Source organism: Micropterus dolomieu, linkage group LG01 (assembly GCF_021292245.1).
Source record: "Micropterus dolomieu isolate WLL.071019.BEF.003 ecotype Adirondacks linkage group LG01, ASM2129224v1, whole genome shotgun sequence".
Lineage (NCBI taxonomy): Eukaryota > Metazoa > Chordata > Actinopteri > Centrarchiformes > Centrarchidae > Micropterus > Micropterus dolomieu.
The window spans coordinates 27,639,724-27,655,975 of record NC_060150.1 but is presented as its reverse complement, the minus strand read 5'-3'; the positions used below and the strand labels follow the sequence as shown (position 1 = coordinate 27,655,975).

The 16,252-nt window shown below is 41.0% G+C and overlaps 1 protein-coding gene and 1 long non-coding RNA gene across 4 annotated transcripts in view; one reads left to right on the top strand and one right to left on the bottom strand.

The window, feature by feature from the left end:
- The window catches only part of LOC123979218 (WD repeat-containing protein 37-like), a 1,096,407-nt gene that overhangs the window by 432,209 nt on the left and 647,946 nt on the right, over positions 1–16,252 (top strand). The gene's annotated exons all lie outside the window — the stretch shown is intronic.
- On the bottom strand, positions 11,530–13,440 carry LOC123979315. Its single transcript, XR_006827208.1, has 3 exons — positions 13,237–13,440; positions 12,615–12,776; positions 11,530–12,288 (listed from the first exon to the last, which is right to left on the bottom strand). It is a non-coding gene; the product is annotated as an uncharacterized LOC123979315 (long non-coding RNA).

Below are 16,252 nucleotides of genomic sequence, written 5' to 3'. Positions count from 1 at the left end.
TGTCCTTTGTTGCCAAGGTTAAGTAGATTCTACACACTAGGTGGCTGTAGGGATAGCATTGTTGGGCAGTCAGTTGGTTGATACACCGCTTTCATCAAGACTGATCCCCTAACTTTCTAGCTATAGCATCACCAGCAGGTCGACATTTTTGGTGTTTAGTGAAATATCTTGACACATATTTGATGGATTGCCATGAAATCGTAAATCCTGGATATGAAATAATATAGAGGAATGGATTTTAATTTAAGTCTGTCCAATAGCCTACTTCGGTTTATAAATACCTGCAAAACTCAATGACATTTCAGTCAGCCTCAGCTGTGTTTAGTGCTAATTAGCAAATGTTAGCGTGTTAACATGCTAAGATGGTGAATATGGTAAACATACCTGCTAAACATTGGCATGTTGAAATTGTCGTGTGTTTTCATACAAGTGTTAGCATTTAGTTCAAAGCACCACTCTGCCTAGGGGAAGCTTTACAGAGGAACTAGCATTAATTGTTGATTACATAGTCAAGAATTTATATTTTTCAACAAGATTAAAATAGCTACAATGTACCTCAAACATTGTCTAGGTGTTCTGTTCAGTTAGATGCTTCCTCTACAAAGGCATGAGTGAATCTGGACGTAAAGTGTATGTAAAATGTAGTGTAGAGGCCAGTATGTTAAATTGTATCAAAGTGCTGCACATGTTCTTCACATAACATGACAGTTGTGGTCAACGGTTCATGCACTGAAAGATGTAAAATAAACTCTGTTTTAAACAGTGCAGTGCAGGGGGAGAAAAAAACCCTGATTACTATTCAAAGCCTTTAAATGAATTTAAAAACAGTTACTTTAGTGCATTTGCAATTCAATCACTGTGTCTCGGATTAATGCAGAAAAATGCCATTTGCATTCCTACTTCGAGCTGAGCTGTGTGCACTGATGTAGGCAAGGATCACAGAAACAGCTAATTTATACAATATTCTGCTACTATTATTATCATTAATGATCACCTGTATAGTTCATTATTGCCTGGGATCCTTGAGACATAAACCTGCAGTGCAACATATTGTATTTTACTGCGTACAGTGTATTGTAGAAAAAATCAGCAAGCACACTGTACAGAACAGTAGGACCAAGGTTTGATGCAGCTCAGATCCCTCCTGCTGTTCAACACGTCCTTCTGAGGCTTTAGTATGTTTTCATGATGCAACATGTTTGGCAGCTGGCGGAGTTGCAGAGCCTTGTCTGCTCCAAGTAAAAGACACGGCATAAGCCCTAATGTTTTGTGACCAGAATTTTGATCATTTAAAATCTTCCTTTCACACTTGTTTTCTCAGCTCTCCCGCCCCTTTCTCTCTTTTCTTACCAGTTCTCTCTGCTTCAGCCTCTCTGTCTGTGTAAGTCACAGAATCACAGAATAATGAGTTCCTCATCCTCCTGCGGTGAGCTGCGTTCACTCTTGCAACCCAGGGCTTTTCTTTGATATGGATTCTGTTTAAATCAGCCATCCCACTTATTGTTGGGTTTCCTTGAAAGGTCATACTCTCATTACAACCAATCAACACTTTAAGTTTTAAGATCACTTTTGCCCTTTTGAAAGGATCCTCAGAGACGATTTCTGCCTGTGGAACAGATTATCCTTTCAAATAAAAATCTGACCAGAAAAATGTGAGATTCTACAAGATCAAAGAAAATGAGGTGGACGACCCCTATCTCACACTGATTTTATTTCTGAAATTAAATTAGGTGGCACCACTGTCACACATGAAAAGTGAATTGAAGGAAATCTATAGTAGAATGCGTGATATTTGGGCCCAGAAGCCACATCACACAAACGACCATTTGTGTTCTGTCTGCATGCTGTACCTAGTAACAGAGATTAAATTAGCACTGCAGTGCAAAGAAGGTATGATGTCTGGTATGCATTCTACAATATCGTATTTACCCACAGCTACCAGCTCTCATGCACCCAGAGAGCAGATACAATCACTGCTCAAACTTCTCTGTGGCCTGAGACTAAATGACGCTAAACTGGGAACAGCAGCCTGTTACGCTTTGGATTTCTCCATATGTTTTTGTTTGCTAAACTTGGTATCTCAAATCAGAGTGGTGTCTATTTTATCGCCTTTGTAAAACCAAAAACACAACAGAAATAGTGCAAGGAATGGATAATACATTCTTTGTCTGTCTTCTCTAAATAAGCTTCAAACTTTAACATCCCTGGCTAACTAGCTAGCTGTCTGCAGTAGAAACAGTAGGTTACTTCCAAAGCCAAGTGACATATCATTAGCAAACTACTGTATGGGGTTACAGGGTACATTAGAAAAGACCCATTCAGTGACAGTTGCTTCTTTAATTCTATGTCTTCTATGTATCATCAGGTGTTGAGGAACATTTGAACTATTTGCTTGGCACAAGTAGCTTTGGCCTCATTTTTCTTGCATTCATATAACCTAATGCATAGACATAACATCACTCTCGTTTTAAAAGCAGTTGGTCTGAGTTGTCAGCCTCACAAAGTTAATTATCTAGCGACTTACAGTTACATAAAATCTGCAAGGGACAGTCATCATTAAAGCCAACAAAATCGGTCAGCTAGAAAGCTGCTTTTGTTTACTTCTGTGTGAGATCAAAGACCCATTGTTTCGAAATTAACCAAGAATTTTGAGTGGTAAATGCCACTGTTACCACTGAAAACTGCATAAGTGCGGTGTTAGAAAGAAAAGTTTGACAGTCACTAAGGAAAGCGGGGCCTGGCGAAGGGTCAGTTATGTGTTATCTAATCAGAAAAGACATAAAATTTCAAATGTGTCAGAATGCTGGTGAATTGCTTGAAGGCTGAGCCGTCCCACCTTGTAACACTGATAGCAGTGGAACGTTTGTATGGGTGTGGGTAGAGACATAGTATACTCCCACACAGTGCTCTGTGAGTTTATTTTGAGATGAATGCTGGACAATCTGTGCCTTATCAGTGACATCAGGAATCATAAAAACACACAGATGAGTAACATTTGATTGTGCTGAATACAAGGGCAAAATCTTCAGTTAGATATTGTTTTTCTAAAGCGTCTTGTTATGTTCTAGATATGTGAAAATATTGTTAATATTTCACTTGGTGGCTGACTATTTTATCTCATCTCAATACTTAATTCCTTCATGGTTCGGATTTTGTGTAATGTGAACGTAAAGGTTAACAACCTGCTTCTTCCGCTTGCAGCTGGAAACCAGTGTTAACAGAGACAACTTCATGGCACCAGTTATCCAGGAACCTAAAGTTCCAGAAACTAAACCTAGTTAAGGGCTGGTTCACACATGAAGATCCGGTTCCTAAATCAAATTAAATTGTAAATGAAAGCGTTTACTTGTAACAGAGTTTCATACACCGTGGTGTTACTACTTTTACTTGAATAACGGGGGAGCACTACCATTCCAAACAATGCCCATGACAACACACTAATTATGAAATCAAGATATATCTCTCCCAGAGAAGTAGAAATACACGAGGAAGCCAAGAGATTTGATTAAAAAATGGAAGGGTTGGATAACAGACAGCTGTGTTTACCGTCACTGTTGAACTCACTGAACTTAATACAGATTCAGATATAGAGGATAAACATAATCTCACAGTGGAACTCCAAAAATAAATAACCATTATTTTCACGATGACTGTCATCATCACCAACTACCCACAACAACTGTAATAGCTTTTGGTTGAATTATTTATATGTGATATATTCAGGTGGCACCGTGAATTATACACCAGCTCCGCTCCTTAAAAAGAACGAGAAAATATTCAGTTCCAGCAGTGATGAATGAGGCTGTTTCGTTGAGTTTCCAAAATAAAGGAGTGAAATAACATGGGCGTGTGAGGAACTCCATGTGAATGAATTGTTTTGGCTGCGATCCAGATAGTTCCTTCAGCAGAGCCAGTTAAAACACAGATAACGGCAAGGCTCATTGTTATGTTGGGATCCGCCCCAGAGCTGGGGTTTGTGCGTAGAGTACAAAAGCAGGGAAATGAAATAGTAACACAAACTAGAACGGGAGGGAATATTCCATTCTGCAGGATGGAGTGATGTGACAGCGGGGTTATATGGGGTGAGGAGATGTCCCTGGGGAGAGGAGGTGAAACCTAACAAAGGCCTTCACAAGCTCAGACAAGTACAGCAAGCTATTCTGAAAATTTTGAAGAAAAACACTGGTGTAACCCACCACCCATATATGCCATGCAAAAACCCTGTTTACTGCTGTTGGTTCACTATTAGGAAAGAATGTGTAGGAGCATAGCAGCAGGATGATTTTGAAAATTGAAATTTAGGTGTTTTTTAGTGTCAAAGGAATAGTTATAAGCTTTCTTTTCAAGATTTAGATGAAAAGACTGATATCATTGTCTGTATGGTAAATACACTGTACAAAATTACAAATGCAACACTTTTCAAAATCATTTTAAATTCACCTAGTAAAAATTTGGAAAATCAATATGTGGCGGTCCGTGTTGATAATTGTCCAAATTATAGGCTAATTATGGGAAACACTGCTTTCCCTACCACCCCCTTTCACCCCCAAACAAAGTAGTCTCCCCCGACTTTTTAACTAACATCATATCCATAACAGCAGCAAGGAGTGTGGTTTTTACAAAGCATATAGCCTAGCCCTAACGTTTCTTAACGCCACCGGCTGAAATAAAAAAAGTAAAGCAAATAAATCCTGACTTTTAAACAGCTGTTTTACTGCACATAGAGCCTATTTATAAGAGCAGTATTCAGTAGTTACAAAACGTTAACGCCACTCTCTCCCGACTAGTCCAAGCATCAGTGACAGTAGCTGCCGGAGTTTCTTTCTGTAAGTTTCACGTTGCTGTGCTGCTTCAACAGATGCTTCAATAAATCAGATGTAGAATTGTTTGCAGTTGAAAGCTTTTTGCTGGTCACACAGAGTTTACAATAGATGACAATGTTCTTTGCATCTTAGACTGTGACACAATAATGGCAGTAGCTACTTACAGCTGTGGAAAGAACGCCTCGCCCCCTCATTCTCCCTTCTTCATTTAGTGTTTGGCTATCAGCGGACATGAATAACAAAGTCCGGTCCAGCTGAGCTATCGCACAGTCGTGGATTTACGTCAAGGATGGTGCATTTAGTAAAGAGTAACACGGCGTTACTTGCCTCAGTAACTAGTAATAATATTACCGTTTTAGAAAAGTAATTAGTTACACTACTTAGTTACTGGGAAAAGTAACACAGTAAATCTGTGTTAGTGAGCACTTCTCCTTTGCAGAGATAAGCCTTCCACCTCACAGGTGTGGCATATCAAGATGCTGATCAGACAGCATGGGTATTGCACAGGTGTGCCTTAGGCTGGCCACAATAAAAGGCCACTCGAAAACGTGAAGTTTCACTGTATTGGGAGGGTGGGGTCCGATAACCAGTCAGTATGTGGTGTAACCACCATTTGCCTCACGCAGTGCAACAAATCTCCTTCACATTGAGTTGATCATGTTGTTGATTATGGCCTGTGGAATGTTGGTCCACTCCTCTTCAATGGCTGTGCGAAGTTGCCGGATATTGGCAGGAACTGGAACACGCTGTCGTATACACCGATCCAGAGCATCCCAAACATGCCCAGTGGGTGACATGTCCGGTGAGCATGCTGGCCATGCAAGAACTGGGATGTTTTCAGCTTCCAGGAATTGTGTACCGATCCTTGTAACATGGGGCCGTGCATAATCTTCTGCAACATGAGGTGATGGTCGTAGATGAATGGCACAACAATGGGCCTCAGGATCTCGTCACGGTATCTCTGTGCATTCAAAATGCCATATATAACCTGTGTTCGTTATCCATAATACATTCCTGCCCATACCATAAACCCACCGCCATCATGGGCCACTTGAAAATGTGCAGTTTCACTGTATTGGGAGGGTCCGGTGGGGTCCAGAAACCAGTCAGGATCTGGTGTAACCACCATTTGCCTCACGCATTTGCTTCACAAAGTGCAGAAAACGTCATCAGACAAACATCAGAAAACCGCTCACCCACACGACACCATACACGTTGTCTGCCATCTGCCCTGTATAGTGAAAACCGCGATTCATCCATGAAGAACGCCTCTCCAAAGTGCCAGATGCCATCAAATGTGAGCATTTGCCCAATCAAGTCAGTTACGACGGCAAACTGCATTCAGGTCGAGACCCCGATGAGGATGACAAGCATGCAGATGAGCTTCCCTGAGACGATTCCTGACAATTTGTGCAGAAATTCTTTGGTTATGCAAACCGATTATTGCAGCAGCTGTTCGGATGGCTGGTCTCAGACGATCTTGGAGGTGAAGATGCTGGATGTGGAAGTCCTGGTCTGGTGTTGTTACACTTGGTCTGCGGTTGTGAGGCCTGTTGGATGTACTGCCAAATTCTCTGAAACGCCTTTGAATGTTTTTTTCTCTACCATAAGAGACGGCTTATGGTAGAGAAAAAAACATTCAATTCACAGGCAACAGCTTTGGTGGACTTTCCTTCTGTCAGCCTGCCAATTGCATGCTCCCTCAAAACTTGCAACATATGTGGCATTGTGCTGTGGGATTGAACTGCACATTTTCGAGTGGCCTTTTATTGTGGCCAGCCTAAGGCACACTTGTGCAGTACCCATGCTGTCCGGTCAGCATGTTGATATGCCCCACCTGAGAGGTGGATGGATTATCTCATGCTCACTAACACAGATCTTTACAGATTTGTGACCAATATTTGAGAGAAATAGGCCTTTTGTTTACATAGAGTAAATCTTAGATCTTTGAATTCAGCTCATGATAAATGGGGGCAAAAACAAAAGTGTTGCATTTATAATTTTGTTCAGTGTACGAAACTAGCACAAATTTAGCACAAAGTCTAGAAGGGGAGAAACAGCTAGCCCAAAGTTTATAAAAATCCATCTACCTCCAAAGCTCTATATTTACTGTTTGGCAACCTCATGATCATGATGAGATTCCAGGAAGTCACTGCTAAGAAATAGTCTCGGACATAACCAGTGAAAGACTTACATGGTTTTTACACCTTGGTCTTTGAACTGGATAAAAGAACTAGTTAACTTGTGAGCTCTGCAGGCGCTGACAGGTGATTTTTTAAAAATTAGCTATTTCTCCCTATATCCAGTCTTTATGCCGTACATTCACACTAGAAGAAGACATTTTGTAAATATAGGATTTTCAGCCGACAGCCACAAAATGTTACACCTCATTTCAATTCCTCCAAAACATGCACATCAGCTAGATGGTACCAGTGTTGCAAAATACATAAGCCTGTATTCAAGATGCTAATGCATTTTGCATGCAAACATTGCAGGATTTTATCACTTTGCAACATTGACGTGTAAATGCATCAAAAAACACATGCAGTTTCCATACAAGATCTATTGAGCAGTAGAGCCCCCCTCCCTCCTTCTCTTCCTAGTAGCTGTTTCACATCAAGCCCTCCAGAGATAAGCCTGTCCTTCATGTGCTGTGTCTAAGCACAGAGCCCAGATTACAAGGCCATGGAGGATTCCCTACTGGCTGCCTGCTCTTCTACCACATCTCCTGGACATAAACAAGGAGGATGCTGCAGAGAGTGAACAGGCTTCCACTGTGCTCTGTGTCTTTGTAATCTTGTACGGGCTGTGTATCTTTGTAATCCCATATCCCACGACTGCAGTTAGAATGGCCTTAGCGCTGCGATGGATCCATGAATACAGAGTGTGTCGACTGTGTACTGCAATCACCAAGGCACCTTATGAAGAGCTTACACCTCCAAGATCATTTTGCTTCTCTGCTATCAGTTTATGGAACTGCCTGCAAAGCAAAAACTACACTATTATTTCCTATCAGTAACTTGGGAGTGCAGCTTACACTGGAGCAAATCCAAACTATTTCGAAGGTATATTCTATAATTTTTGATTTGTTTTTTAATGAATTATATATTGACATTGTTATTTGGGCCTTCTGTGATGGTTATAGTGGAACAAAATATTTTAATTAGTACTTGCAATGTTTTTTAGGTCAGTTTCTTAAACCTGGGGTATCAATCCCATGTTGGGTCAATCGATATGATAAAATGAGGTTGCAAGAAATTTCTAAAGGCGCGTTCCAATTAAATGCAGAGCCAAATTTAGGTGCAGCACAAACTAATACCAGTTTAATGATCAGATATGTACAAATATAAATGCATACAGATTTTCTCCCTGTGGCCCAAAATTAGGCTGAAATTGAAGTTTAAAGAGTTTCAGCAAGAAATCCATACTGTATAGCAGAAGAAACACCAAAGCAGCCTTCAGAACAGATACAGAACATCAATGATGATTGTTGCCTCACTTATGATGGTACCAGAAATACCACAGCATTGTGGCAACCCGTGTTTACATTTCCCTTACAAGTAGCCTCTTGAGACACAAGTATCATTATGTTGTCGTACCACTGCAAAAACATAAAAAATTCTGGTATATTTCAGCATGGTGTATTTCTCCTAAAGGCTGCTATCTTGGCTGTATGGCTTGTGCTTTGTACTTTGCACTCTGTTGTAGAGATTCTGAGAAATAAGGACTCGCACAAAACAATGTACATGGGGGCTTCTACAGCTTTCCTAATAAACATGTTTTTTGCAAGAATCAATGCTTGTCTCTTGAGTGACTGAAAGTGAACACAGAAGGTAAAGAAATCACCAACCATATAGAGAGCTACCCACACATACCAGAACGATCTTTTAAGGAGGAAGTTGGATGAGGTTGGGACAGTCGGGTGTTTGGTGATAATGCTGAAACAGTTTTCGTCCTGTCTGAGATTGCCACAGCCAACGTTTTTTCGTTGTTGATTTTTTTTAAACAATAACCACAGTCCAGTGTTCCAAGGAATTACACCCCTATTGTATAATTCTGAATCTAAAGATTGGAAGAGGACATAGATAATTTAGAGTTTGCAAAATTGTTATACTATATAACCGTAACAGTACCTATTAAGTTGGCAAATTTCCAACATTTCCATTGGCAGTCTTTGGCCAACAAACACTGACCCCAAAAACACTACAATGGTTCGTTTTTGCAGATTCAGAGAAAGGCTTTGTTCATATATTTTAAAAATAATGTAAAGTCAACAGCTTTAAAATAAAGCATCATTTCTCTATAATCCAATTCCCCTTGCAGTCTTAAAATATAGAGTACAAAAGCATTCTAATGTATGCTAATAATAAGACTAGTACACTAAAAGCATATTAAATTTCACATGACAGATGAAAGCTCTCTAATTGCTTGTATCCTGAGACCTTTAGGATCTAAAAGCAGGATCACAGGCCAGTAAAGTTTGAGAAACCCTGTCCTGAGTGACGCATACTGTTTCATGTATCATGCTAAACAAATCAATCTCACAATGAGCACATGAAGCAACACTTTAAATCATTCACCCTCTCTACAGAGCTGGTCATTTACATGTTATAGTGCGTACTTTTCACCATGCACTGATTTTGTTTTTGCATGTTGCAGCAGCATGCTGGCAGTGCTCTGGTGAGAAATCCTCCTCCTCCTCCTCCTTCTCCTCCTCCTCCTCCTCCTCCCCCTTCGTGTTCTGCTCGTCCTCAGATAACTGCCTCCAGGAGAAGATGTCCTGTCGGCACCTGGCACCCAGGGGAAGGAGGGCCTGCTATTCCCCGCCTAACACACACCCTCCAAGTGTGGGCGTCTGTGTGTGAGCTGGGAATATGTAGCTGTATGTGCGTATAGCTCTTGCACAGCTACTCCGCATGTCTTTGTGTGGATGTGTGTGTGTGTGTGTGTGTGGAACAGTGTGTGTTGTGCGGCATTATTATTGTGTGCCTGTGAGCTGGTGTTGTCTGTCAATCTCCCCCTGGTCCCAGCCTGCTCTGGCTGGTTTTATTGAAGCAACAGACAGCGTGGGCACACTCACAGACACACAGACACACACACACACACACATACACACACACACACACACACACACACACACAGAAGCTCGGAGCAGCCCTGATCCCAGGCTGATAGAGACAGACAGAGACAGAGACTTGGTGAAGTTGAGAGAACAGCCTGGGGTTGTCTGCAGACCAAGGGGAATACGCCCCTGAGTTACAAAAAAACTGGAGTAGAAGCCAAAAACTCTGCTAAACCACCCCCCCTCAACACTGCCATTCAGCTCTCTTCACGACTGTCTACCTGCCTGTCTGACTCCTGTCTGTCATGCAGTCCATCAGTTGCTTAATCAGTCATTCTTTTTAGCTTTGCACTTATTTATCTCCATTTGTTTATTTTGCATTTTTTACTCCACAAGCTTAGTTGTTTGTTCCCTTTTGTTCATCAGTGCCATCAATCTTGTATGGAGAAAACCAATGCATCAGCAGTGTAATTTTGTAATCAGCACAGCGAGGAATACAAATCAGATCGGCAGCAGGGCCATAATGCATGTAATCCATCAGAATGAACGTATTACAGACAGATGATAAACATGCATTTTTGAGGTGATTAATTGACTGAATAATAGATTGATCTCTGCGTATACTCACAGATCTGGACTTTATTTCTTTCTGAAGTATGTCGATTGACTGGGGGTGTGAATATGGGGGACAGTCAAGACTATAAAATCATATTCCCCATCAACTGTGTAAAATCGATTTAAATATACAGACAGTTTGGGAATAAGCATTGCAGCAACTGATGTTGTTTGCTTGCACTATAGTGCTGCAGGCATTACAATGTGTGTCTGATTGGGACATTTCATTTGGTTTATACCATTTATTTATTTTATTGCTCTCTATTGGTGGCTATTAGGACTTTTAACAGCATAATGGAACTTATTTCCTTGTACACCCCACTCCCACAGCAGCAGCAGCACCTCCGCTGCTTCATTTTGAGCTTGGTGGCTTGTACTTGACAGAAACAATGAAGCGGTAGTTTCACACACAGACAAGTAAGAGAGCTAATTAGAGAAACATCCAGTAAATAGGTTATATATCACTGTGCTAAATACTGCAAAAATAATACAGCTTTGGCATTTGCTTTTGTTGGCTTGAGAATAAGTGTATTAGTCTTTATAGCTGAAATGTCTCTTAATTAAGTTTCCACAAAGTTCCCCGCTGTTGAGCAGTCTAAAACGCCAGTGGATGGGGTGTGTGGTAGATATAGATGGGGAGTTGTGAAAGCACCTGGCAATGTAACCATTGATTCATTGGTATGGATCAACAATCGCATCAACACCTGCAGATATATGACGGTCATTTTGTGCTACACGTCCGAAAGAATAATCTCACTGATTGTGCTTTGATTCTCAGTAGTGTTTATTCTTACTTCTGCATAATTGGTAGCAGTGCCAACACAATATATAGCAAATGACATTGTTTTCCCAGTAGTCAAAATATTGGACCAGTGCTGCCTGGCCCAGCTGTGGCTATCTCAATGAAAGATTGATGAGGCACTTCAGGTAGATACAAAGCTAAATGTCTTGTTTATTAATGTGCTGTGATTGGATCCATTAGCTGCCTTGTGTAAACTAATCGCCGTATAATGTGTGTTGTCATTTCAGCCTAACTGCTGATAATGTATTCCTCCCCCGTCTTTGCAAATGCTGTTATTTTCTAATAGACTCATAGAAATAATGTTGTGTCAGGAGTAAGGATTTTTCTCCCCCCTATCCGGTCCACTGAACAGTAAGCATGTTTCACATTCACATTGATTGCTGAATTTGCTATATGCTCCAGCTTGCTGTTCTCTGATATGGGCAGTAATGTAGAGATTCAGAGCAGCGTGCAGCAGATTTGGACAAATCAAGTTGTGATAAAGCCTACCTTTTCTATTTAATTTCATCGGGTGGAGTGCAGATTTACGCCAATACAGGAAGGGGTGTTTAACTTAAAAAGGAAGGAATTTGTAAATGAAAACAAATTCGGTCAAATCTCACCTACTGTCAGCCTTCCCCTTTTGTATGACATGGCATCTAAAAACACATCAGCACTGTGGCAACATCAGGGATGAAGATTATTGACTCGTAATAGCAGATCTAATAGTATCGCTTTCACAAAAGGAATAAAAGAAAAAAAACCTGCTTGCAGAACCATACCAGTATAATAACCACACTGGCTGACATCCGGCTTGCCATCTTCGGGGATCAATTTCTTCAAAGCATAATGTATCTCTTTTATTCTCCATCTGAGATGCAGAGTTGGTGATCTCAAGGTGCGCGGTGAGACTTTGAAGTGCAAAGGAGTCAGAGTCAGAGATGGAAGATTCACAGCCCGGGTGTCTCCCCGCTGAGATACTCTGACCTCAAGTGAACGGAGCGAAACTGAGCAAATTGAAAATAAGTTTAGTAGGGCACGCCACAGCTGAATGTACATACTGGAAAATAAACCTTGTGAAACTACCTGTCAGAATTGATTTGCAATGCCGATGAATTTCAAAGACTTCAGAGGCTTTTTAAATGGGTACTTCTTCCCAAACTCTATGTCAAGCGTAGTTACTAGAGATATGTCCCATTTTTATTTTCGAATGACTAATTTCCATGATAATTTGCACTTTGAAACCTGGCCCAGCAAACTTTCTAAGATAAAGGAATTTACAAACCTAAAACACTATCAAACTGTTGTTTTTTTTCTGTTTACACCCTCTTACCTTTATCACTGTATGAAGTGACAGGTGTGCGTTGCATCTCAACATATTCACCAGTTCATTATACAGACAGTGATAGCAGGCCTCGTCTATAAATAAAACTGTGGCCTATTCTTTTTGCAGCGGGTTCACGCCAAGACGGCAGCCAGTCGCATGGGAACTTCACTTCACAAGGAACAGCACAACAAATATGGAGAGAATGATGGAACAAAAGAGAGAAATTGTGTGTCACTCAGTTTTTTTTTAGCAGTGCACATGCCACAGAGTGTACCACATGCTGTGGCGCTACAATAGCTGTTTAGGAGTTGACGCTGAGAGACAGGTCTGAACATTTGCAAACAGTTTGCTCTGAGTATGCCTTTGAGATTATGGACGTTTCATGGGGGAGAGATGGACTTACAACTGTAAACAACCTGGTCGGGGGACACAGTCACACAAAAAAGTCAATTAATGCCTTTGATTTTGTTGAAACGGTCTGGGTAGTACTGGTTGTTTTCATTCATTACTCAGTAAAAATGCTTGCACAAGTGATGATAAAAGATATATTTAGCTGATATCAGAAGTGGCAGTTCTGGAAAACCACAGTTCCACATTACGCATTCTATTGTCTTAATTATAAACACACCTGCAATTCCTTCTTTCCTGCACCAAGGTTCCCACAAAACCAATCGGACGAGCTGAAAGGGAGAGTCATAATGATGTAATTACTTCTCCAGGTTCCCAGGATGCACTGAAAAGAAAACACAGGGGAGGTGGTGGTGGGGGATGCAGGACCACGGCTAAACAGCAAAGCCAGTTTCGGGTTCTCTTTAAAGCCGACTTGGGTGTAAAACGATTCCGGATTACCCTGATGCATGACTTAATGGCACATTCTCCATTGGTTCAGCCCACCACAGCGCTCAGCATGGAGGAATGGGGTTGTTGCCTTGTCTGGGAAACTAGGTTGTTTTCATGGCAGATTGGAGGAGAAGAATTGTGCGATTCAAAGCGGTTTTCAAGGCAGAAATAATGTAATTGGATGGATTAAAAGTCAGAGCGTGGGGCCAAATATCAACACTTTTTTACAGAAACTTTTTTGGTTCTTTTAAGACCCCTTTGGCAAATGTTTGTTTTTTTTTTAACTCTCTACCTTTTTTTTCTCCATTAACACGTCCTGACAAACTTGATAAAAGTGGCACTCACATTTCCAAAACCTTTTACTTTTACTAGCATTGATAACACTAACTGAGGGTACAAAAATATTAAAAACAGATGCTTTTTGTTCTACCCCCACATGTGTGTGCAGCTCACAGCGGTGTTTCTTGGTCACCATTCTCTAGTTTTACATACATTTTCACAGCATGACCTTTTGGTAGTAGCTCAAAATAATTTACCTCCACTGCTGAGATTATTTCTGCCTCCAGTGCAGCTCTGAATCTGAGAAATGCCTGTGTAACTAACTATATTTAAATTATGGCTGTTTGTAGTTGTCCTTGTGGCCTGCTACAGCACTTGAGAAAGAAAAGTTCTCTCAAGAGGATGCTGATGAGGGGGAACTCTTTTATTGCTTTTGAATGTGGAGTGCTTTTCAGAAATGACCTTCAGTGACTTTGTTTTCAACCAAGCTAAAGTGTCTTGGGAATTTGATTGCAAGCAAAATAACATGACTTTACGTAAAGTGTTCGACAACATGGTAAATCTGAGGAAGAAAGAAAGAAAAAACAGATTAAGACAAGAAAACAGAGAGTGGTGAAGGTTGGTGATGTTCCCTGTAATACTGAGGACTTTTTGTTTACATTCACGAAGCTCAGCCTAGTCCTGCTCAGATGGCTTTACTGGAGGGGATTTCGAGACATGTAACATCTATTTTGAATTCTAGGCTTCCTGGCACAAGCATTTTAACCAGAATGCCAGGAATGAACTTGACTGAAATTAACACTTTTGTAAGCATAATTAATTGATCAAAGATTCCTGACGCACTTACACACACACACACACACACACACACAAAATCCCTTATGCATCAATACAAATCATTCTCACATTAGTGCAGACACTGGGGTGCACAGTCTGCTTGGCTCCTGAGTCTTGTTTTTTGGTTGTTAGGGGGGATGGCTGCAGCGGTGGTGGAGGGGTTTGCCTCCTTTTTGAAAGTGTGGGTTTTTGATTCGGTGCCATATTCTCTGAAGCTGAAAAACAGCCCGATCAGTAACTCATTTTATATGGATGTGCTCTGATGTGGCAACTGCTTTAGTCTCTACTCAGTATGGTGCTTTGCTATAGGCACTTTGTATTCATGTTCGGTGTTATACTTTTCTTCTTGATTATACAATGGCAGTGGAAGCAATTTAGCAGGAGCAAGGAAGCTGGTGCTAATTTGAATTGTTCACTTGTTGCTGGTATTAATCGCAACTAGCGTTCAAACTATCAGTTTTAAAATGTCTGTCAAAACATGGAACTTTGTTAAACTGGACCATTTTGACATTTTGACATAAGTGGCTGTCAAAGCAGAGCTGTCATGTACCATCTTTGGTGCTCCCCTATTGACTATATTCAAGTGAGCAGTAGGTTGTCTTACGGGGGGCTTCCTGGGGGCATAATCAAGTGAAAAACCCTGGCATTAACAGAAACAGGAAATAGGAAACAGTATGGGCAATTAGGTGGGCATTTCCCTTCAAAGTCATGAAAAACAAAGTCTGAAATAATTTGAATGTAAACAAAGAGAGCACTTCCCCTCCTTTTTCTTAAAAACATTTTTCAGAGATCTTTTTGTGTAGTTGCCTATTAGTGCTTAATTGAGAGAGTCCTAGGATAAGCTGTGGAAGAATGTGAGTACTGTCCAAGTCGTGGCATGGCCCCAACGGGGGGAGGGGGGGTGGGGTTAGGAGTGCGCAAATTCACCCCCACTTCTCCTGATAACTACCCTTTCCCCCCCTCTCTTTTAGTCTTTCTCTGTGCAAGAGCAATACTGTAAAGTCCGCCAAACTGCATATTTAATTTGTTGTTTGACGAACCAAGGAAAATTGTTTGCTGTTCAGTTTTTTCTTCCTGTGAATCTTTCTTTCTCCTCCCAGTACTGCTACGTCTTTGTTCCATTCCCTCGACGGCTTGTTCACTTACTTTCCGTTTGACGTTCATTTGTAACAACTTCAAAACACACTGGCACAGAATATACAGACAGATGTTAGCGATGAAATATTTATCCCATAAATTGTAACCTGGATTCCTCACTTGCCTTGTGAGCTTAGCCAGCACGTCCATTATTAATGACGAATGGGCTTCTGTTTTTTTGTCAGCTCTTTGTTGATTTGTAAAATAGCTGTATGAGTGCTTTTCAGATTTTTTCAAACTTATTTCTGTGTAAGCATGAAGCAGATGATGCGTGATGAATGATTAGGGGCCAGAAACAGCAAGCTCAGGTCTGTTTTCACCCGATGAATCTTCATCTGAAATCCATCTTTATCTGCTCTCTGATGGTGATGACTGGCCATTTAAAGACACTCAGGCTGTCTGTTGAGATGGAGCCAGGAGCGTTTGAGCCTGAGCAGGGATCAGGTTCCTCCCACTGCTTTGACATATAAATAAAAGAGAATAATAATGTTCAGCGGCTGCCTGAGCAGCATGCTAATACGGCTGAAAGTGCCCTTTAACCAATGCACCAT